At 39.0% G+C, this 23,975-nt stretch overlaps 1 long non-coding RNA gene across 1 annotated transcript in view; it reads right to left on the bottom strand.

The window, feature by feature from the left end:
- Nucleotides 1–1,760: 1,760 nt before the first annotated feature.
- LOC123381444 overlaps nt 1,761–23,975 on the bottom strand; it is a 44,410-nt gene continuing 22,195 nt past the window's right edge. The window contains exons 3-5 of the long non-coding RNA XR_006588424.1: nt 19,830–19,889; nt 15,989–16,054; nt 1,761–1,930 (exon numbers count right to left, since the gene is read on the bottom strand). This is a non-coding gene — a long non-coding RNA (uncharacterized LOC123381444). The remainder of the gene's footprint in view (nt 1,931–15,988; nt 16,055–19,829; nt 19,890–23,975) is intronic.

Raw genomic sequence — 23,975 nt, 5'->3', positions numbered from 1 at the left:
ACAAACCACATACTCAGCTAAGGACTGGGATCTAAAATATAAGGACTTCTTGGGGACGCCTGGGTAGCTCAGACGGTTAAACATCTGACTCTTGATTTCCGCTTAGGTCATGATCTTACGATTGTGAGATCAAGTCCTGCTTCAGGCTCCACTCTGGTTAAGGAGCCTGCTTAAGATTCTCTCTCTGCCCCTCTCCTCACCTCACCCCACCCCCACCGCTCGTGCACACCTGTGCACATGCCCGCTCTCTCTCTCTCAAAAATATAAATAAATAAAACAAAATAAAATATAAGGAAATCTAAAAACTCACAATAAAAAAAATCCGGTTAGAAAATGGACAAAAGACACCAATAGACATTTCATCAAAGAGGCTATATGGATGGTAAATAAGCAAACAAAAAGGTGCTCAACCATCATTAGCTATTAGGGAAATGGAATTAAAACTACAATGATATATTAGTATATATCTATCAAAATAACTAAAGCAAAAAAAGTGACAATACCAAATATTGGCAAAAATGCAGAGAAACTAGATCTCTCATATACTGTAGGCTAGAACGAAAAATGGTACACTCTTCAAAACAGTTTGGAAAGTTGCATACAAGTCAAACATACCATATGACAAAGCAATCGCACTGCTGAGCATTAATCCCAGAGAAATGAAAACTTATGTTCATACAAAAACCTGTATGTGAATCCTGTGGCAGCTTTATTTGGAATAGTGAAATATCAGAATCTGATGGAATGTTCTTCAAGGAGTGAGTAAACTATAGTACATACATATCTCAAAAAGCGACTCAACAACAAAAAGAAACAAAATATTAATACAGTGAACAACTTGCAAGAACATCAGGGGATTTATGTAGGATAAAAATGCCAATCCCAAAAAGTTACATACTGGATGATTCCATGCAGATAACATGTGAGAAATGAAAAACTGTAGAAATGCAGGATAGATTAATGACTGCCAGGGTTTGGTAACCCTGGGGGTGGGTACTGAGAATGGGGCTGGAGGGAGGTGGGTACAAATTATAAAGGGAAATACTAGGTATCCTGTGGCTTTGACTCTTTTCTGTATCTCAAGTGTGGTGCTAGACAGTTTTACATGTGTGGTAAAACTGTGCAGAACTGAACACACACACAAATAGACACAAAAACTGGGGAAATATGAATAAGGTTGGTAGGTTGTATCAACAGCAATATCTTGCTTGTGATATTATAGTTTTGCAAAACGGTCCATTGGGGAAAACTGTGCAAGATGTATACCGGGTCTCTCTTAGCACTTACTTGCATGTGAATCTATAATCATCCCGATAAAATTTTGGGGTTTTTTTTAATGCTTATTTATTTATTTTGAGAGAATGCACATGCACATGAGCGTGGGGCAGGGGTGGGGGGGGGTGTTGCAGAGAGAGAGAGGGAGAGAGAGAATCCCAAGCAGGCTCTGTTCTCTGAGCACAGCACCTGACGCCAGACTCGATCTCACAACCCCAAGATCACAACCTGAGCTGAAACAAAGAGTCAGACGTTCAGCCAACTAAGCCACCCAGGCGGCCCCCAATTAAAAATATAATTTAAAAGCTTGATTAAAAAATCCACACCTACTGGAAAGACATATTATGGAAATTCTTATTTCCTTGACCAAATAAAGCAAAAAGAGTTTAACCTCCCAAGAAAATTGTCACAGGAATTCTTTAACTAAACGTACATATTTTTCTATAAATTCACAAAGAGAAAAAAAAATGTTTTTCTATCTCCCATATCGAGCAGAAGAATGCTTGAAAGGTAAAACAGATGAGGTGCATGAATGAGCTCACAGTAGCCCCTGGAATTTCTCCAAGTTGTTATCTGTACTGTCAGTGGGTCCTTTTCATAATGTCCTGTTTCCTTCCAGAGTGCCACTTCTTGTGCTGCTCGAGATCTGGAACTGCTGAGTAAGAAATGATACCTTTTTTCCTCCAAACATCTTTCCCCTGGATACATACTTCTGAAATTACTAACGTGACCATTTCGCAAAAATTTGTCCAACATCTCATAACTGCTCATTGTTGTAAATAAAACACGTTTTTAAGATGGTCCGTATTCAAGATGAGATCAGAAGTGCAGATGTTAATGGCAAGGTTTATTTTTTAGATCATACAGAAAACTTATTGTTAGAGACTTTTCATGTATTTCTAGGGCACTTTGGGCCCTCCCCCACCTGCCCAAAATAAAAGGTGCAAATCTTCTTATCAGTGCATTTCTGAACCCACAGACATCCGTGGCTAAGCACCCAAGAACATGACAGAACTGAAGCACCACAGAGACATCTACTGGTTGATTTCTTTCCTTCTGGTCTGGCTTTTAAGATTATGTTGTGTCACAAGGAATTGCCACTAACCAGGACCATTCAGCCTTGCATATGAGCACTATATGTATGGCTATGCTGAAAATTATATTGCCCTATAACCTGGGACAATTATTGGAAGTCTGGAGGGAACGATGGGCTCATAGTCCAATCTTCCCATCACATGCACACCACTGGCTTTTATAGGGCCTCTGACGGCCAAGATGGCAAAGAGCCAACCATTAAATCCAGCCGTGGGTGGGCACCACCAGGGTAATTCACAAATACGACCCAGCTGGAAAAATATGTACATGCCACTCTAACCTTTCCACGGATTATTTCCTGTAGCCCAGTACATAGGCAGTAATTAGGAAAATAGATAAGGATTAGAAATACTTGTTCGGGACCCTTTCTTAGAATCACATCTAAAGCTAAGCTGTGCCCTGGGAGGCACTGACCACTGGGACAGGAAGGGATAGAGATTTTGATGTCCCTGCTTCATGATACATTAACATTTTGTAAACCTACTTTTACTTTTCCAGAATTTTTTTAAAAATTTTTTAACATTTATTCAGTTTTGAGAGACAGAGGGGACAGAGCATGAGTGGGGGAGGGGCAGAGAGAGGGAGAGACAGAATCGGAAGCAGGTTCCAGGCTCTGAGCTGTCAGCACAGAGCCGGACACAGGGCTCTAACCCACGAACCGCAAGATCATGACCTGAGCCAAAGCAGACGCTTAACCGACAGAGCCATGCAGGTGACCTTACTTTTCTAGAATTTTTCAGCTGTTGTTCTGTACTTTTATACTTTATGGTCATCTTTGGAGGCCTGGTTGGTTTGGGTCTCACCGTAGAGAATATTTTACCTCAGATACAATTGTGGGGAACAGTGACACAAGCTGAGCTGTATAATAGTTGATTGAATTTTGATTTAATTATACAACAAATTTGGAACATGTGAGGTGATCCAGGGGCCTTATGTCACAAGAGATCTAGATGTTCAAACCAGATGAACAGGGATGATTTATCCCTGTGGCTGTCCCCCCCTTCTTACCTGCATGAGGAAAAGGCATAAGTTTACGCTAGGAACAAAAAGATGCCCTGTCTCACAGATTTCATACAAAATGTCCCTCCATTAGTATATAACAGAGCTATAGTGATAATCGATTTGCAGAAGAGAAATAAAGAGGCACATTTCCTTTGGTTTATTAAAATGGATTTTGGAATCGATCATATTGTCAGAAGCATTAGCTATGAGAGCATTCCTATTGTTTTTACTGATGATGAAAGCAGAGCATGCTCATTGTAAACATTCAAACCCCTCATTAACCCATTGTGACCCACAGAAAACCACTGCCAAAAGCTTGCTGTATATTCTTTTGGGGTTTATATGCATACACAAACATGCACATATACACACAGGAGTAAATATGAAAACATACCATGGTACTCTGTCACCTATTTGCAGCTGCTTTTCTGAAATAATTGTGTTTCAGATATATTTCCCTTATAACAAGGATATATCTACTGCATCCCTTTAAAGTGCATTTCTATATTTATCCAGATATTAAGTCTCCCCAAAGATCCCCTTTGAAAGGACAGTATTCTTTGACCCACAGTGGTAATCAAAGGGGTTGATTTTCCTGTTGAAGGTCTTTCCTCATTTCTCCTAGCTCAGCTATGGGCCTTTTTCTCTGGTTATCTGTGGTCTCCTATAAATTTTCCTCTAATCCAGTTAGTAGAGGAGTAATCCTCTTTTCTTCTCATAATGCCATGATCCAGTCTCCCCCTTGTCTTACAGAGCCAGTCAGCTAGTAGCAAATAGAGTGAGTACCTCCTATATTTCAAACATTGCATAGACATGAGTCAGCAAAACAGACATGAGCCCTGCCCTCTGGAAGCTTGGAATGGTGTATATATTTCGTGATTAAAAGAATGTATGAAGAAATCGGGAAACAATGAAGCCTAGAAGGAATAAGGCCCAGAGTGACTCAGCTAGTAAGCAGCAGAAAGGTCACTGGAACCAGTCTCATAATCCCCTGATTTCAATATTCATCTCCACTGATTTAAATACTCGTCTCCTTTGGAAAAAAAATTCAAAGGGAGAGTTGTTTCTCATTTTCCTGAATACCTCAAACCTGAATTTTCCTTCCAGAATCCCATAGGCCTTGCCCATATATTCAGTAAGGCTGGTGGCTGCTCAGGTCTCCAGAAAAGCTGGAAGGAAAGAAGGGAAATATGGTAGGAAAGGGGAAGATCTACGAGAGTAGTAGAGTTCTCCTATGTTTTCTTTTTTAATATATATATTTTAAATACCTTCCTTTAAGAATGCAGGATTCTTTCATTGTGGGCTACTTATATCAAGCACGTGTAACTCTTTTATTAAAAAAAACATTAATTTCAGAAAAAATTGCTTAATCCTAATTTTAAAATCTCACTTTTTGTATAGTTTCTATGTATTTAACTATTAGCAAGGTCAAGTGTCTTCGCCTCTGCTTATGTGCATTACTTCTAGTTTACTTCTGTGATAAGCACATTCATGTTCTTTACACAACTCTCTTTCTGTGAATCTAGAAGTACATTACTAATTTGTAAGTACTCAGTATATGTAAAGAATAGTTTCTAAATTTTCCTATATGCTGAAAAGATTTTTCCCAGTTTGTTGTTGACTGATTTATTGTGCCCTTTCCATGTAGAAATTTAAGGACTTTCGTGCAGTGCTGTTTGCCAATATTTATCTTGATAGCTTCTGAGTTTTGATATGGGATATACAGTATCTGTATATAAATATACATTTCATTTTGTCTCTAAGTTTTAGTGAAGAAAGGTGACATAACACAGTCAGCATAGTTTTACACCATAGTGATTACAGTCCTTAGAAACTGCTCAGCAAATTTCACTTTAATTTTTTCCTTAAATTCATCTAGAGTTAATGGGGGACAGAGCCTTAGACCTAAAGAATATAGAAAGAGCTTTTTGAGGGGCACCTGGGTGGCTCAGTCAGTTGAGCGTCTAACTTCTGCTCAGGTCATTATCTCGCGGTTGACGAGTTCAGGCCCCACATCGGGCTCTGTGCTGACAGCTCAGATCCTGGAGCCTGCTTCAGATTCTGTGTCTCCCTCTCTCTCTGCCCCTCCCCTGCACATGCTCGCTCGCTCTCTCTCTCTCTCTCTCTCTCTCTCTCTCTCTCTGTCTCAAAAATAAATAAATATTAGAAAGAGCTTTTTGGAGGTCTAATGCACAGCATGGTGACTATAATAACGCTGAAATATATACTTGAAATTTGCTAAGAGAGTAGATCTTAAGTGTTCTCTCCCTCTCTCTCACACACACACACACACACACAATACAGTAACTATGGGAAATGATGGATATATTAATTGCCTTGATAATCATTTCACAAGGTATACATACACCAAATCATCACATTGTACACCTTAAATATTTACAATTTTTATTTGTCAATCATACCTCAATAAAGCTGGGCAGGGGGAGAACTTACTATGTCCAAAGAGATAATCAGCAAAAACTAAAAGAAAACAAGGGAAGTATAGAAATAGAGAATGTAAAAGATGTTATTCTCTCCTACTTTCTCAGATGGCCTTGTTTGTGTGATACACAAACACAGCCCTTGTGTGCAACCAGTGACTCTCCCAAGGCATTCTGGGGTCTGTGTTGTCAGCCATTTTAATGGCTGATTAGCGCACAATTGATTGGATTAAGTGTGCAGTCATCCAAATTAGACTTTCAGTAATCTGACTGACCATGTTAGACCCCATATGACAGCGATCCCTCAGGCTGATGCTAAGGACATAGAAAGGAGAAAAGAGGCTGTTCAGTAGGAACACAATCTTTCCTGGGATGAAACAAGTCAACAAATACGGATGGCAAAGGTCTCCCAGGATAGAGAGGGTCACGGAACAAGGATTTTGCTCAAAGCCCAATTCCACCTCTTGCTATCTATGTGACTTCAGACAAGTTATTTGAATCCTTAAGTCTCAGGGTCCTCCTAAGAGGAAATGGGCAAATTAATATCTCTATTTCAGAGTTGTTTTGATCAAATTAAGTAATAAGGTCTATACTACACCTAGATTACAACCAAATGTGAAGCAAATTCTCACAAGTCTCCACCAGCTTCTCCTTCTTTTTTCATGTTTCATAATCTCAAGGTCTCATAATTCTCCTATCAGTTCAAAAATTATTTTTGAGTGCTTATTTTTACATAAGACACTATGTTATGGGCTATGAGACTAGGATACTATTGAATAAAACATGAGTTTTACTCTTTAAAAAGCTTATAGATTAGAGAGATAATGATAATCAAAGGCAATATTCATCAAGAAATTATCTGTGCTAGATGCTTAATCATGTAATTCTCACAGCTACCCTAAAAGCTGCATGCTGTCTTTATCCCCATTTTACAGGTTAATAAATAGAGTTAGGAAACATCCACAGTCACACAAACTATACACGTCTGAACAAAGATTCAAACTCAGATGTCTATGAATTTAGAGTCCAAATTTTTAGTCAGCCTTAAGCACTATGCTACATAAAAAGTAATAATATAACTATAATATAGATAAGCAGCATGAGAAATACAGATAGATTTGCAGGGAAATTTACAGGAAGGGGTGGCCACATTTGGCTGAAGGATCAGGGAAGACTATATAAAAGATACTGGAGATGTATCTTCAAAAGCCATAATGTATTAGTCTGTGCTCTGCCAAGGCAATATTTTTTCCTTTCTGCAGAAATGATTTCAAGTGCTAGTGGGGGCCTGGCCAATGACAAACCACCATGAGTAGAGCACAGCCTTCAAAGTTAAGTGCCCACTGCTGTGAAATAAATGTTCTTGTCCTAGGCCTCCAAATGGCAAGCCTGGGAAGTAGAAATTTTCCACAGAAGAGCAAACACTATTTCATCCTTGACTAACCATTGGTGGGGGCCAATCTGTGATCTCTTCCAATGTTTCATGGACCATGCCTGTGACAGACCAGCAACTGTGAGCAAATGCAAGTGCTGCTCCTGGAACCATACAAAGAATCGCTATAAAACCAGGATACCCTATCACGCATGGAATTATATTACCTATTCCAGGGGAAGGAGAGGAACAAAGATTTCTCTAACCAGTTACGGGCTAATGCTTTTTGTGAAAACTACGTGTCACAAGATTTTTTTTTTTTTGTCAACACCATTAGAAACAAAACATGGTGCGTTATGGCTTTTTGTTTTTGTTTTTTTAATGTCATACAATGAGTATTTACAATGTAATGTAAAGAGTAGGTCCTATCAAGCAATTGATAGAATATCAGTCCTATTTCTGCCTATTCCAGTCCTATTCCTGCCCTTCTGTGAGCTATAGATTTTTTAGTATCAGCCAGGCACCATGGCCTCTGATTTTCCTGTTTCTGCCCCTGGTCACCTCCTATGGATGTCTCAGTTAGACTTGCTAAAGACAGACCCTTAAAAGGGTCCAAGTTGAAAAACAGGTAAAACTCTAATTGCCTGCCCTCCCATTCCTGAGGCCCTTCATCTTGCTGATTCAAGACAGACAGGTGTTGGGGCGCCTGGGTGGCGCAGTCGGTTAAGCGTCCGACTTCAGCCAGGTCACGATCTCGCGGTCCGTGAGTTCGAGCCCCGCGTTGGGCTCTGGGCTGATGGCTCGGAGCCTGGAGCCTGTTTCCGATTCTGTGTCTCCCTCTCTCTCTGCCCCTCCCCCGTTCATGCTCTGTCTCTCTCTGTCCCAAAATAAATAAAAAACGTTGAAAAAAAATTTTTTTAAAAAAGACAGGTGTTGGTGACCACCTCCCACTTGCCTTAATGCCTGCCTCATTCTCTTCTTCCATTTGTTAAATCTCTTATGTGGCTTTGGATTCCCATGCTACTACTGTGCTTTTTTCTTAGAGCACAGATTTCCCACCCGTACTTCTGTTTGTCCCCTCAGCCTGCCCTCGTAGGACAACTATGAATTGAGGGGCCAGCCGCTTCTCTGTCTGATGTTGGCATCAAAGTTGACCTCAGTGCAAATACTATTATTTTCAACTTAAAAGCTTATTACCTTCTATATTATGGCATACAGCATACATGTCATGGGCATCATTTTGCAAATACAGACTCATAAGAATAGCATTGTTTTATCTCATTTGCATGAAATAAAATAAAACAAAATGATAACATTTTATCCTAAGTCCTTTTAGCACCTGGCTGCTGGGGAATTTAATCACATCACTCCTGGCCTTCCTGGACTTTTTCCTGTTTCTGCAGTCGAAATCTGAAGGAAATTAGTGAGAAAGTTCTTATTTGTGGTTTAAACAAAATAACTTCACTGAGCATGAGAAGGTATATTGTAATCTACAGGAAAAAAAATTCCAGGACCAGCTTCTTAGCCAGATTGATAACCATAAACACTAAGGCCATTTCGGTGGTAGAACACAGAACAGAAGGTAAGAGGGTCCTAGATGTCAAGTGTAGATATTCAAACTGCATCCTGGAAGTCTTGCAAATTAGACCTAGGGCATTTTCAGAGAAGCAGATTGCTGAGACCAATGTCCAGAGATTCTGACTAAGCCTAAGGTTTCAACCAAGAATTAACATTATTAACATGCCTTTTAGGTGATTTGTCCATGGGTCACAGAATGAGAAATGCAATTTTAGAGCAGGGGGATTGAAACTAAGAAAGCTATCTCCTCTAAGATCAATCAAAAAGTGTGTTACAAGAAGGATCAGAGCTAGAGATAAAAGACAACTGAATACAATAAAAAGAATTTAGACTACATGCGATGGGGTCTGGATGAGGATGGCAACTGAAGTGTGCTTAAAATTTCGTCTTCAACTAACAGGATCTAGATCTCTCTATCTGTTACCGTTCTGCTATTGCTGTATTGTCAAATACGTGGTCAGCCCTTCAGGGCTCACGGGCAGCTAGCTTCAGAGCTTCTCTACTACGATTTTACATGTAAAAATCTCCTTTTACATAATTTTATTCCAAGTCATCACTTTTGTTCAGGTATGTTTCTTTAAAGGGAAAAGTAAAACATTATTTCTACTCTTCTAAACTTTCATTCTTTTTGTGTCTTATTCTGTGTTTAAAAATGACTTTTGATTCAGAACTAATTTTAGACTTATAGAAAAGTTGCAAAAATAGCACAGTGAGTTTCCAAATATCTCTTACCCAGCTTGAAGCAGAAAAAAAGACATCGGTGGAAAAACTGGTGAAGTTCCAATAAGGTCTTCAGTTAAGAATATTGTATTCATGTTAAATCCTGGTTTTCTGCTCATACACTTTTAGTTTCTTTTATGTTAATTAACATAAACAAAAGCTACTGACATGATGTAGGGTAACTTTGTGAACATTGCCTCTTTCTTTTGTTTTTTGTTTTTGTTTTGAGAGAGAGGGTGCAAGTGATCGAGATGCAGAGAGAAGGAGACTGAAATCCACAACAGGCAGAGAAAGAGAGAGAAAGAGAAGCAGAGACTGTACTCACCCAAGGCAGGGTTTGTGCTCACCCCAAGCAGGGCTCGAACTCACAAACCATGAGATCACTGACCTGAGTCAAAGTCAGATGCTTAACCATCTGAGCCACCCAGGAACCCTGGGAGCCTCTTTCCTGACAGAAACAAATGTTATTTCTATGTATTAGGTTTATGCCATTAAGATATGTATTCATTTTATCTTTATGCCAGGTGTTGATGGAAAATGAGAATTGTGACTCCTTAAATTACTTAGTTGTAATTATTAAAATAATCTCTATGATTATTGCCATTTAATAACTAGAGGAAAACAGGCACAGAGAAGTTAAATAGCTTGCCTAAGATCACACATGGTAATTAGAACAGAGAGTCACTGAAACCCACTGTCTCTGGGGCCCCCAATCTGTACTATAGGACCATCATGTTACACAATCTGTCACACTCATACTAAAATCCATAAGATGCAGTAATGCCAACTGTAGAATTCTTCTAAGTCCACACTCTAATATCACAGGGAGAAAAATGACATTTTTGTCTTTCACTAGTATAGTCGTTGAGTCTCAATACTCCACAATAGATTGAAAACCCCAATAACCATTCTCTAAGTGAAGTAAAATTACAATATTTCTTCTGAGATGTATTAACAAGTTATAATATAGTTATGATAAAACCTCTAGTGTGAACTGTCAGGTCAGCAGGTTTCTCATGGAAGTTCTATTACACTGGAAAATCATAATCAATTATACTCATATGCTTCAACATGATTTAGTGGAGACAGCACCAAAGTAATCTCTCTAATGTTGACAAGTACCAGTAGCTGTCGGCATCACCGTATTGGTGTTAGAAGAGGGGTGTCAGTCAAGGTTCTCAGACTCTGATGATCTTATGCAGAAATAGGATACATTAGAAGTATAATAGCAGCTCGCTATTCATAACAGGCTGCCAAACCAGGCTGGTAAAATATAAGAGGCCAAGGAACAGAAAGGACAACAACTTTTGGTAGGAGTAGCTTGCACAAGCCCCCTTCTCCCGCAAATGTCTCCAGGTATGACCACCATTGTGAATGGAGGTTGTCCCTTATTCCTTCTATCATCTGTCCATGACTTAGAATCCCAAGGGAGAATATGTGATTGACCAAGCATTGGTCATTGGTCATTGGCCAGGGTCTGCTTGGGTGATGGGGCCTGGACCTCCCCAAAGAGGGTTCCCAGGATTCAGAAAGGAATTTAGTATCCTGGAAACCCTGATGATGACAATGTCAACGTCAATTGTCAATGCCAATTTTTTTTTAACGTTTATTTATTTTTTGAGACAGAGAGAGACAGAGCATGAACAGGGGAGGGGCAGAGAGAGAGGGAGACACAGAATCGGAAGCAGGCTCCAGGCTCCGAGCCATCAGCCCAGAGCCCGATGCGGGGCTCGAACTCACGGACCGCGAGATCGTGACCTGAGCCGAAGTCGGACGCTTAACCGACTGAGCCACCCAGGCGCCCCGTCAATGCCAATTTTTAATGACAACGCCGATTGTTATTCACAAGGAGAATTTTACATTCATTTCTTAGAGATGCAATGTCATAATATTCCTTCTGTCTGCGAGAAAAAATTCTTTTGCAGAAACACAGAAATGTTAGAATTTCAAAGGTATGCTGGGGCCTTCTAATTGAACCACACACATCACACCAGAAATTCATTTATAATGAAATGAGAGGAGTAAAAGACATTGAAACCCATTCATAATTGCTGCAATTAGCAACAGAGCAAAATTAAGAGCAAAAGCCAACATACTTGGGTTGTCAGCCATCCGATACCCCTGTGTGACCAGCTGTGTGACCTTCGACAGGTTGCTTAACCCCATGTACCTTTTTTCTCTGTTCCACAAAATGGGAAAACTAATAGTACCAATTCACATGTTTGTGGGAAAAGATTAATGTAATTTATGCAAATCAATGAGAACCCTTCTTGGTCCACAGTGAACATTCAGGGGCAGTTTTGTTATGTCATGATACAGTCACCACCATCATAACATCATCACCATCATGGCCATCCAGCTGCTATTCATAGACATCTGGTGCAAGACCTGTACCTCACAAGACCATGCATTTCATTGCTGTGCAGTTCTCATCATCACCAAGTTTAGTCAGTGAAGGAAGGAAAAAAGATCACTTTGGCAATACACATGAGGTCTCTTTGTCTTCCATACTGTCAGCTGCACTCGAGCACAGACATCCTTGACAAAAAGGCGTCCTTTCCATCCGCATTTATTCCATCCCATCCACACATTCATTCTATTCAACAGATGATGTTGAAGTGATACTCAGTTAATAATGCTGACCAACAATGCACACATATATTCTAATGTTAAGCTATAAATAGTGATGACTTAAAAAGTATTTTTAATAATGGTAGAATATACACTGATATTTTGTTTCTAAAACTAATGAAAGCAACAGTGTATAAAATTAACGCTATGAATGTTATGCTAAAATGTGCTAGGTTACTTCCCTAAAATACTTCCCTAAAATAAGTCATAGGCTTTCCAAACTAAGCAATTTTGTAAGAAATTATGTTCTTAACACTCCTACACTTAACATCAATATCAAACCACTTCTTCTGAAGAGCATAATTTAAATTTTTTTATTAATGAGAGATACATGTTATGGAATTTTAAATTAGTTTTGAGAACATTACATTTTTCAATAAAAGAGAGCAATTATAAAGTATTTGGACAATCTCTAATGTATTTCTTACCTATTCAAAAAACTAGTTATTTAATGCAATAGTAATAATTTTAGAATTTGTTGGCTCTGTTATGTCCTAATTTATAAAACTTGATATTAAAATTATATACATTTAATAGCATTATAAAAAATAATAAAATGCAACACAACTTCTTTGTTGAACAAGATTTTTAGTTTTTGTTCACAACAAACTACCCACTAGATGGCACTAAACAATTACCAATTTCTTTTTACATAATGCCATCATAGGTATACCAAAACCAACATATAGAAAACCAAGAATCCTATTAATTGATGGGACAGTTGTTTCAGACAGATGTAGCCTCAAAGTCCCTAAATTACATGTAAGGTGATGTTTAGTACAAATGGAGGTACAATTGGGAGATTTTTACTCAAGAAATATTACTGCTGACAGTCACTTGATATAAATGAGGCAAGCAGCTAGATATTAAGAATTCAACACAAATACTAAAATATAAATGATTCTTATGATTAAACTGTACTCATTTGAATTCCACCGAAGATTTCACTAGTGAAGGCCTGGATTTTCTCCATATTTATAAAGAAATACAGTTTACTAAACAACAGTAACAAAAGACTAATAGAAAGGAACTCCAGGAGCAAGAGTTTATATATAAGTTGAACTGATCATTACAATCACTCTTGACCAAGGGCTGGTAGGTAGAAAGTGAATATCAAGATATTTTCAGTTATGGATATCCTATCATTTAGTCCGATCTTTGCCCAAGGTACTGAGGTTATAACTCAGTTCATAAAATTAGAAATATGAGATCATATCTACATAAAGCCAAGATTACAGATGAAAGCTCATCTGAATGACCTAGATACTTGCTAGTTAGGAGATATAGGTCATCCTATTGAAATATTCCATTCTCGTTTGGTGGTTGGTCTACACTAAATCACAAAATGCAGAGTCAAACACTAGATGGTTTCGAAGGCAGTGCACTTTCCTGCCTTGCCCCCATTTTGTTGTATACAGATGGGATAAAGTTCAATGGTAATAGCTTTCAAGTCACTGCATTTTGCCCCCAACATTTCTTGCAGGGCCTTAGCTCCCTGAAACGTGTGCCCTCCTCAAGGGTTTATGAAGATCCCAGGGTCTGTTGTGTATTTGGTAACTATAGATCTTTTCTACATTGTTATTTCTTCTCTAAATTAACTCCATCTCGGCTGAGCACCTAGGGGGTCCCCCAGGCATTCCTGCTGCTTCCACCATGTGCCAGCATGTGTACTAGGCACGGCAGTTCACCATTACAACTGAGCCACCAAGGCTGTAGACATACAAAGGCCATGCAGTTTCCTGGCAGGTCATTTGCACTGGTCAGCGGGTTAACTCCTGGAGGACACAATGGTGGACGGGACAAACATGGCTCTCTTCTCATAGAATATACTGACAGTTCTCATTTCTGTCTCTGCCTCTCTTGCTATCCACTCTACGAATTGTAAACAAAATTCCCAAGAGTGCAGTAACTTCCATTTAATTCTCTCATTTATATCGCAAACAGAAACAATTAAGGGGTAAATGGTGTATTTTGGATCTAGATTTTTTTTTTCCAACGTTTTTTATTTATTTATTTTTTTTATTTTTGGGACAGAGAGAGACAGAGCATGAATGGGGGAGGAGCAGAGAGAGAGGGAGACACAGAATCAGAAACAGTCTCCAGGCTCTGAGCCATCAGCCCAGAGCCTGACGCGGGGCTCGAACTCACTGACCGCGAGATGATCGTGACCTGGCTGAAGTCGGACGCTTAACCGACTGTGCCACCCAGGCGCCCCTGGATCTAGATTTAAGTTGTGGCTATTTATATAATTTTTCCTGCGTTTTTTCTAATTAACATATAAAAGTGTATTTATTCATAGTAGAAATTTGGGGAAATCACTTAAAAATACAAAGAAGAACATTAAGAGTCACTCATAATTCCACCTCCCAGTGACAGTTGCTATTAATATTTGATAAACAGCCTTAAGTTCTATGCATATATTTTCATATTGTAAACATATGTACTGTATATTCCTATTTGTGTATTTCCACCCCAGATCAGTCTGAATTTGCGAGGGTACGATCATTAAAAGGTTTTTTCCCCCTTTTCAACCATTTCAACAACACTCGCTAATCTTTCTTCACTCCTCAACACACAAAAAGTCCTATCCTGTACTGACTTCATCCTGTCCTCCAGAGCCCCCCTGCCTGCCACTCGAAATTGTGCAACCTAGGGAAAGTAGATGAAATCTCTGTTTCTCAGTTCCCTTACTATACCGTGATAGAAATACTTTATAGGCTGTCGTGACGTGAATAGTGGATAAAGCTATTCAAATAACAGCCTGCTGTTAAACAAGCAGATCTCGTTTGTCATTGTAGGAATCTTTCTCCCACTTAAGCTCAGATCTCAAGTTTTCCCTTCTCCCCAGCTCTAGCATCTAGCATCATGGCGGAGCTCCCATCTGCTCTTAATGCCTCCCTCTTCCCCCTCTGGTCTACCTCAGCTCTGAGGCCACAGAGGTAGAGGAGGGGGTAGGGTTTGAAGGGAATGGCCCAAAAAGATCTTGCCTCAGAAAGTGAGAGGCTGCAAAATCATCTGTGGGATGTCGCAGTTCCTCTGGGTGACACCTCCTAGTGACAGGTGCCACCTTAAAAAGACGCTCTGTACTCATTAGCAGTCACTGCCCTTTCTCCCACCCCCAAGCCTCCCAGCCCCAAGGAACAATTAATCTACTTTCTGTCTTCATAGAATTGCCTATTCTAAGGATGTAGAGACTTGGAGCCATGCCAAAGAGCTCTTTTGCATTATTCTTTAAAAAATTAAAAAAAACAAGCGGGGGCGCCTGGATGGCTCAGTTGGTTATACCCACCGACTCTTGATTTCAGATCAGGTCACGATCTCACAGTTTGTGAGTTCTAGCCCCGCGTCAGGCTCTGTGCTGACAGCACAGACCCTGCTTGGGATTCCTTCTCTCTCTCTCTCCCTGCCCCTCCCCACTCGCACGCTCTCTCTCAAAATAAATAAAAACTTTAAAAAAATAAATTAAGAAAAAGAGAGAAAAAAACTTAGAGTAGTAGTATCCAGAAACGATAACCACAGCTCCAAGTGATGAGAAAGAGAGCTTATGAGAGGCAATTATAGCAAGTGGCAGAGCAGTGTAATCTGCTTTACGCATCACTGGGTATTTTGTATTTTTTTAGCATTGACAACTTTAGACCTTTTATCTTTCACGCTCTAATATAGGTATTACTCACAGTAATTACTCATAGGTATTACTCATAGCCCTTCCTGAAGTTGTAACACTTTGGTAAACAGACTCAGGCAAAAAAATCACAAAATGCTATGAGCGCAGTTGGATTTTAACTAGGATTATTGCATGTTTCAGGCTCGTGAAGGATGCTCATTATGGAACAAGGAAATGGGATCATCTGGTCCCACCAAAGACTGTTCTTACCTTCTGCCATGAAAATCTGTGGGATGTAGTATTTGATGTTGCTTCTTTGGGCTTCCAGTGCCTCGGCTGTGAAATAGAGGAAATAGTGTCACTAAAGGAAGGGAAGAACAGGGACGCTTTTAAGAGCTCAGGTTCTCAACGAAGTAGGGCTTAGTCTACTCAGTTCACTTCTAATTCCTTTTCCATTGCTCCTCTGCTCCAATTTTAGGATTTGACTCTGTGGCAGGTTTAGATAAAATATAATGTCAAGGATTCTTTTTCCATACGATTTCAAGTTTTAAAAAAATACATTTAGGGGCGCCTGGGTGGCGCAGTCGGTTAAGCGTCCAACTTCAGCCAGGTCACGATCTCGCAGTCCGTGAGTTCGAGCCCCCTGTCAGGCTCTGGGCTGATGGCTCGGAGCCTGGAGCCTGTTTCCGATTCTGTGTCTCCCTCTCTCTCTGTCCCTCCCCCGTTCATGCTCTGTCTCTCTCTGTCCCAAAAATAAATAAACGTTGAAAAAAAATACATTTAGAAGAGTACACAAAATATAAATGTGCGGTTCAATGAATTATTGAACACACTGTAACCTCCCAAGCCAAGAAGTAGAATATTACCAGCCTGTCTGAAATTCCATCTTGTGGTTTTTCCAAGTCACTATTCGTACTTTTCTCCCAAGGATAACTACTTGTCTGAGCTCAATTCTCTAGAGGCAAAGATGACGTTTTAAAGCCTTACCTAGCAGTTCAACCTCAAGGCAATAGGAGTGAGGGAAAAGGGAAGGAAAGATGGAAAGAGGGGGAGTAAATGCCAGGTGGTGCATCACCAAGCTTGCCACAGCTTGCGTCCACAATGACATACGTGGTCACTCAGACACATGGAATATTTCCATACATTGTATGTGACAAAGGATGCCTGAACTTCTCAATGGACACCACAGAGGATAGCCAGGCACAAACCCATCATCTGTGCCCCATGCAAGATGTCCTGCTTCTGGATAAAGGGACTCCAACAGCTAGAGGCTGGTAATGGTGAGATGCTGGTGGTGGAATGGACAGAGTTGGAACCACAACTCCCATGCTATGCATTTGCCAAATATTTCCAGACGTGACAAGATTACACTTGTCCTCTTCATGGTAGGGTGAGTGTATAAGCCTTATTCAGGCCCATGAGTTGTGAGCAGAAGTTACAGATCTCACTTCCATTTCAAAACATTCATTGTAGGAGCCATACCCACCAGGACTTTCTGCAATGGAGATCATCTTTAAGATACAATCGGCGAGAGTCAGGGAGCAGATTTGGAGTAGAAGCCCTAACTTCTGCGCAAGATATGTGTGATAGACATATACCAGGAGCAGAAAAAAAAACAAAAAACAAAACACTTTCTCATTTTAAGCCACTAATTTTATAGGGTTGTTTGTACTGCGGCACCAGCCAGCCTGTCCCAACTGATACAACTTGGAATATTGTGATGTTCCCTGAAATCATTCCTGTGTCCCATGAGAGAGCGGACATTTGGATGCTTGCCAAAGAATAGATACAACTTAAAGCAACCTAGACAAGAATAATCACAAACTATGCCATTTCATACCCAGTGAAATAAGTATTTGTTGCTGCTATCACCCATTCCCCATGTTCCCTCTAGTGTCTAAAAACCTAGAAGAAGGAGGAAAGTGACACAAAAGAACTATTAGTTTCCTCTCCCTTTCATTTTCCTGGAGCCATGGATCAAATCTGAGCTGAAAAAAAAAATTAACTCAGGATTTTTTTAACAGAAGTATTCTATTTCACAGAGTGATCAAAACGCCACAGATCATCAAAAGTGTCTTTAAAGCAATAGAAAAAAGAGATTCCAATAGAGCATTACTGTAGATGTAATTTTTATTCCTAATGTATTTGTTTAGTAAATGAGTCACATTAGCAAAGGCTAGTGCGTTCCAAGGATATTCTGGAACTCAGAGCCTATAAGAAGAGTGATTTCAACCTGATTCATTGTTGTTGAGGAGGAAGTGTTCCCCAGGCCATATACACTATGACTTATCTATGCTTCATTAATATTATGATAGACACAGATATATTAACCATAATATTTTGTTTTTGTCTATTGTCAGATACTAATTGGTTAAATACGACGAATAGGATCTTTCAAAAATACTTTTCCAAAAGTAGTAACAATTATGGAATAATTTTTGCATTGTCCTTGTGGCTTTATGACAATAAAGCCAACTTCTCCTTCCACAGAAAGGACATACATATAATATACACAATCACATATAAGATATTAAGCTATATATTAAAATAATGTAACATATCAATTCATTAGAGAAATATATTTGTACACATAAAACATTTTTGGAGATGTAATTCACACACCACTCAAGTGATCCATTTAAAATATACACTTCAATGGTTTTTAGTATATTCACAAAGTTGTGTAACCTATTTCAGAATCTACCTCAGAACATTTTCACTGCTCTAATAAGAAGCCCTGTACTCGTCAGCAACCCTACCCTATGCCCCCAACTTTTCCAGCCCTAAGAGTAATTTTTTAATTCACTTTCTGTCTTCATAGAATTGCCTATTCTGGACATTTAAGTAGAATCATAAAATATTCTGGACATTTAAGTAGAATCATAAAATATGATTCTTTTGTAAGTGGCTTCTTTCACGTTGTATAATGTTTTCAAGGTGCATCCATGATGGAGCATGAATTAGAACTACACTTATTTTTATGGCCAAGTAACATTCCTCTGTATGGCTCTTCCAAATTTTAGGTTTTCATTCATCCGTTGATAAGCATTTGTGTTGTTTCCATTTTTGGCTATTCTGAATAATGCTGCTTTGAATGATACAAACAAGTTTTTCTGTGGACACATTGTTTTCATTTCTGTTGGGTATATACCTAGGAGTGGGATTTCAGGTCATGTGGTAACTCTTTGTTTCCCCTTTTTGGAAACTTCCAGACATCTGCATCATTTTACATTCTCACCAGCAGTGTAGGAGGGTTCTAATTTCAATACTGTCTTTTAATGAAGAAAAAACATGGAGATGCTGCAGGTGTATTTGTTAACTCCTGTAAACGAGGCAAGCTTTTTCTACTTGGAATGCCAGAAGATATTGGAACTCTCTCAGTTCATCAAGACAACGATCGCATCATCCTAAAGTTCCTAGATTGCTATCAGGGAGCCATTTGGATCCTAAAACACTCCGGCTCAGATGCAGGAAAAAATGAATGCCTTCACCTGTGTTCATTTGTTAACCTAATTTCAACTCCTATTCAGCCACTTTTGGTTAAATAAGAACATGAGAACTATTTTTATGTAGATAACAATTATCATCGGGGTTTGCATAATGGTAAAAATATCAAGCCACTCATCAGAAGATGTGACTTCCCTTTGAAGTTAAGACTAGGAAAAAATATTTGAGTCTTAATGCATGAAGTATCAGTATCCACGGTACCTAATTCCTAGAGGATCCTGTGCCACCTTGAAAAGGAACTTAATCAAGTATCAGTAATGATTTTACATCCTTTAAAAGGGAGAATCAAATATAGCATCCTAAGTGCCAAGACATTAGAAATCAATATAAAAGAAGATATCTGTGTATTGTGTAAATGGCTATGAAAATTACAAGTTCATTTATCAAAAAAGATTACCTGTTCACGAGTCCTAATGAGAGATCCCATTTGGTGAGCATTTGGCTAATAACTCAGCAGCTGTGGAGCATTATAACTTAATCTAATTATTTCCAAAGAGATGTGATCTATCTGCTACAAACAAAAACACACGCAGAGAAAAGAAATAGGTCTCTATGTTTCTAACTATTCCAAATGAACCACAGAATGTAGAAAAACAATATTTACCTATGAGCCACCTGTATTCCCTGCGTAATGCTAAGTCCACATCATCAGTGACAGAGCATCCTGGAGAATGGAAGCAATTATGCAGATAATTAAAGGAAAGCAATCACTTGTGCCCCCCCTTTCCCCCCTTATCCCCCCAATTATCAGGAAATTAGCATGAAGCATTTTTTCTTTTAAAAAGTGAACTATATGAGTAATTGTCTTAATATCCTGCTTGATTTTAATAGAAAGTCTTATCAAGTGAGAATTCAATTATGAGGATTTGTTTACTACCCAAAATGGTTAATTTAAGGATTGATGAAGCGCCCATCCCTCCATGTGTAGAAAATGATATCAAGAGTTTCTACTTTTGTGGAAATCATCTGGGCCTGGAGATTCAACCCTGCTAATAACTGAATGCTTGTTTATTGATTATGTCCTGGATCAAAAATAAAAGCTATGAAAACCAGTTTGGGGACAATTGGAACAATTTAAAGATGGATTGTATAGCAGATGATGTTATGGCAGTGTTTTAAAATATCCTTGAGTAAAGTAATGCTATTGTGAATATCTCTTTGGAGAGGCCTGCTGAAATATCAAGGGTAAAGTGTCAGGATATCTACAACTTATTTGCAAAGAGTTCAGGCAAAAAAAAAAAAAAAGCCTGAATATAAAGCAAATGCAATCAAATTATGACGATGGGGGATTCTAGGTCAAGAAAAACAGGTGTTGCTTCTTCGCAGGTTTATAACTTGTCAAAATAAATATAATTTGTGAAGAGATGAAAAGAAGGCAAACTTCTGCCTGTGAAAATCTAAACCCTTACAATCCTGACTTAAATGCTACATGTATGCATGTTACCCTATTACCTATGTCCCTCTCTGACTATAACGCTTTCTGGTTATCCACTGAATTAGCAACTAGTCATGCTCTATTCTCAATAAACATCTGTTAATTCAATTGATTGATGTAGGTTTGAAGCTCAAGCCATCAGTCACTAACAGATTTTGTAAGAGCAGATAATAACAGTATCACAGAGACAGCTGCTACTTATTACATGTTCATTGTATGCCTGGCATAGGGCTAAATATTTCACATAAAGCACATATTATTTCACATTACTTTTGATGCAGAATGCTGGACTGACAATCCATGAAACAAAACCCTGATTTACTTTAGTAAAGCAGTTCTCAGCATGCCATGATATTAAAAAAAAAAAAATGAAAACCAAGATGCTTTATTTCCTGTGGTCTCACACAACTGGGAGATGCTTAATGGGGTTTGTATCGCTTTAAAAGCCAAGGAACAAGCCATTGCCAGAGCAAAATTACCAAGAAACAATTTTTGGAGGCCAAGGCAGTGGCTCTCTTGTACATGGTGATTTCACTTTTGAGGTAAGGTGCAGTGCAACAACCCTGAGGCAGTCAACACCCGGATCCATTAGGGTGCTGGGCCAGAAGCTCTGTAGCTCCTGAATTTGCCCAGCAACCTGCTGATGCTTTTTCAAAATGTTCTTGTCGATGGGAAAGATTAATTAACAGAAAGAAGCCTGAGGTCTATTTCCAAGATGGAAGATGGTCTTTTCCATCTACATAAAGCTGCTTAAATGATATCCCATGGCTTTTATAATAGGTGTCCTTGACACATGACATTGAGTGAAGAATCCTTTAGGTAACACAGTGTGCATAAAACTGAGAAATCTATGGAGACCATTACCCACGTAGCTACCGGCAAGACAATTTGTCACAGCAACACTGAGGCTATCCTAGGGTGGGACACATTGAAGAAAATCATTGAAATGAATGCTGTGGATATGGGAAGTCATAGGCACATTTTAAAAATGAATAAAGTTTCAATATCTTTTATGGATGATGTTATCTTTGGGTAATTAAATAAGAGTAACAGTAATTAAAACATGTGATACTTTTCTATCAGTAAATTATAATGATGTAATGATCTAACTCATGGAAGAGACAATGTATTTATTCAGATTTCTGAATGATTAACTCTAATCAGTGGAGTTTATCTAAAAGACTACACATTAAAAAAGAGTAAAAATATTTTCATGGAGAACTCCTTTTCTGTTTTATAAAATTAGTTTAGTAACCCAGATGGCCCTTAATTGAAAAAAAAAAAAAAAAGAAATCAAATACATTGGGCCACTCTGGCTTTTGGCCCTGTGTCTCTCCATCGGTGACATCTGCCTACATAGGACAGAATAATTGGGTAAAGCAAACAGAAGATATGAGTATCCTTGTCCAATTAGTCCAACAGTAGATTTACGAGCAGGGAGCCAGAATGCTGGCACATTTACCTGGCTGAAAACCACTCCGCAGTTCAGCTTTGCTCAGCTCAACATCATCTCTCATTCCATGTGCCACATCAGCCTTGTTTAGGGCCTCAAACTTGAGAACATTTCTCATGCTACAACCTTTGCTTGAAACTCCTTCTGCCTGGAATGATTTTAACTCCAGTCTTCACATGGATGGGCTCTCCTCATCTTTGGGCCCATCAACTCCTCATCCTCATCATCTTGGCTTCAATATGACCTTCTCGGGGAGGTCTTTCCTAAACCTTTACCTGTTGAAAATCCCCTTCATGACTTTTATTTTCTATCTTCAAATGCTGTTTATTTCCTTCATAGCACTTATCACAACTTAAAACTACTTTTTGTGTCTTGCTTATTCGTCTGTCGTTTCCACTATTCTGTATGGCGCACGGAGGCGGGATCCATGCCTTCTTTGTTTACTGTTGTATCTTCAGCATAAAGCACAGAATGTGGCAGCTGGTGGTAGTCAATCGATTCTGACTAAATAAATGGACGGATTCCTAGACATCCATCTCTAACTTGGCCCAAATTAGGAAAGAGAACTAAATCATTTAGACTTGGCCAAATTCCTCTTTGACCAGTATATTAGGGTTGGCTAGGCCACAGTACAAAATCGATGCAAACCTATTTTGGCTTAATGCAAGTTTTTTTTCTCAGTCGTAAAACAGCAGGGGACGGTTCTAAGTCAGTGGAGGCTGATGCAGAGGGGCTGACTAGGCTGACAGCAGCTCTCCCATCACATGGCTTCCAAGCTCACGTGGGGGTGGACAGCCCAATCAGCCAGGAGTAAAAAGAGCCCCAAGGGGTGCACGTGAAGGTTTTCAGGGGCCCAGCCTGCGAGTGGTGTGCATCATTTCTGCCTGCTAGGACACAGTCACGTGTCTACACTTGCCGCAAAGAAGCTGGGAAATGTAATCAAGTTGGGTTTTTCTTGGAGATTTTGAATCAGTGTAAGGAAATGTTTTCTTCTTTTTTTCATTCATCCAACAAGTAACTGTTAGAGGTCTGGGTCAAAAACTGAATAGACCCCTTACAGACCATCAGGAAAATATATATGTAAATAACTAATGACCGTGTAGTAGAAGCCAGGCTATAGCAAAGCTTCTAGGAGTGCCATATAAGAACACAAGAGGAATAAGGGAAGACTTCAAGAAGGTGTTGAAATCGGAAACATGGAGGTAGTTTGCCAGGTCGAGAGTAGGATTTAATGAGAACAATGTTCAGTGAAACAGTATAGCATTTCAAACTGCAATGTTATTGGAGCAAATATTATCATTATATTTCAAGTAAATATAATCAGTATGAAGTAAACATTAGAACTTTGGCGATTTATCATGATAAATATAATTCTCCATAAATATATTTTAATAAGCTGTGTTGTCCGTCACAGAGTATGAAATCTGGAAGGCATGAAATAGAGTGTTGGAAAAAAAGTTGAATCCACAGGGCAAGACCAACACCTACTAAAACTTTAATAGCAAAAATTCAAATTATTACTTTTGAATCGGAGTTTTGTTTTTATCCCAGAAGTTCATTCTCTTAATGGTGAGAATGAATTTGGTTTGGCCTTAGCATTAGCTAAATACGGATTTTAACTCATGATCATTGGCCATTCAGTTAAAATATGTATTCTGTGAATTCCTAAGCAGTTATTCACATGACATATCCTTTTTATGTGAATGATTTAATACTGTAATACGTTCAGAAAACAGCTTAATGGTAATATAGATCTCCGTCTTTGTGATGCTGGGTTTCACGATGTTGACATTGTCTAATTTATTTACTCTCCTAACAGTAGAAATCTAAGTGGTTCCTAGGTTTTGTCCTTTGCAAACAAT

The sequence above is a fragment of the Felis catus genome, chromosome D3 (genome assembly GCF_018350175.1).
Source record: "Felis catus isolate Fca126 chromosome D3, F.catus_Fca126_mat1.0, whole genome shotgun sequence".
In the NCBI taxonomy this organism is placed as follows: Eukaryota; Metazoa; Chordata; class Mammalia; order Carnivora; family Felidae; genus Felis; species Felis catus.
Note: the sequence above shows the minus strand (reverse complement) of the source record. Positions and strands in the feature narration are given on the sequence as shown.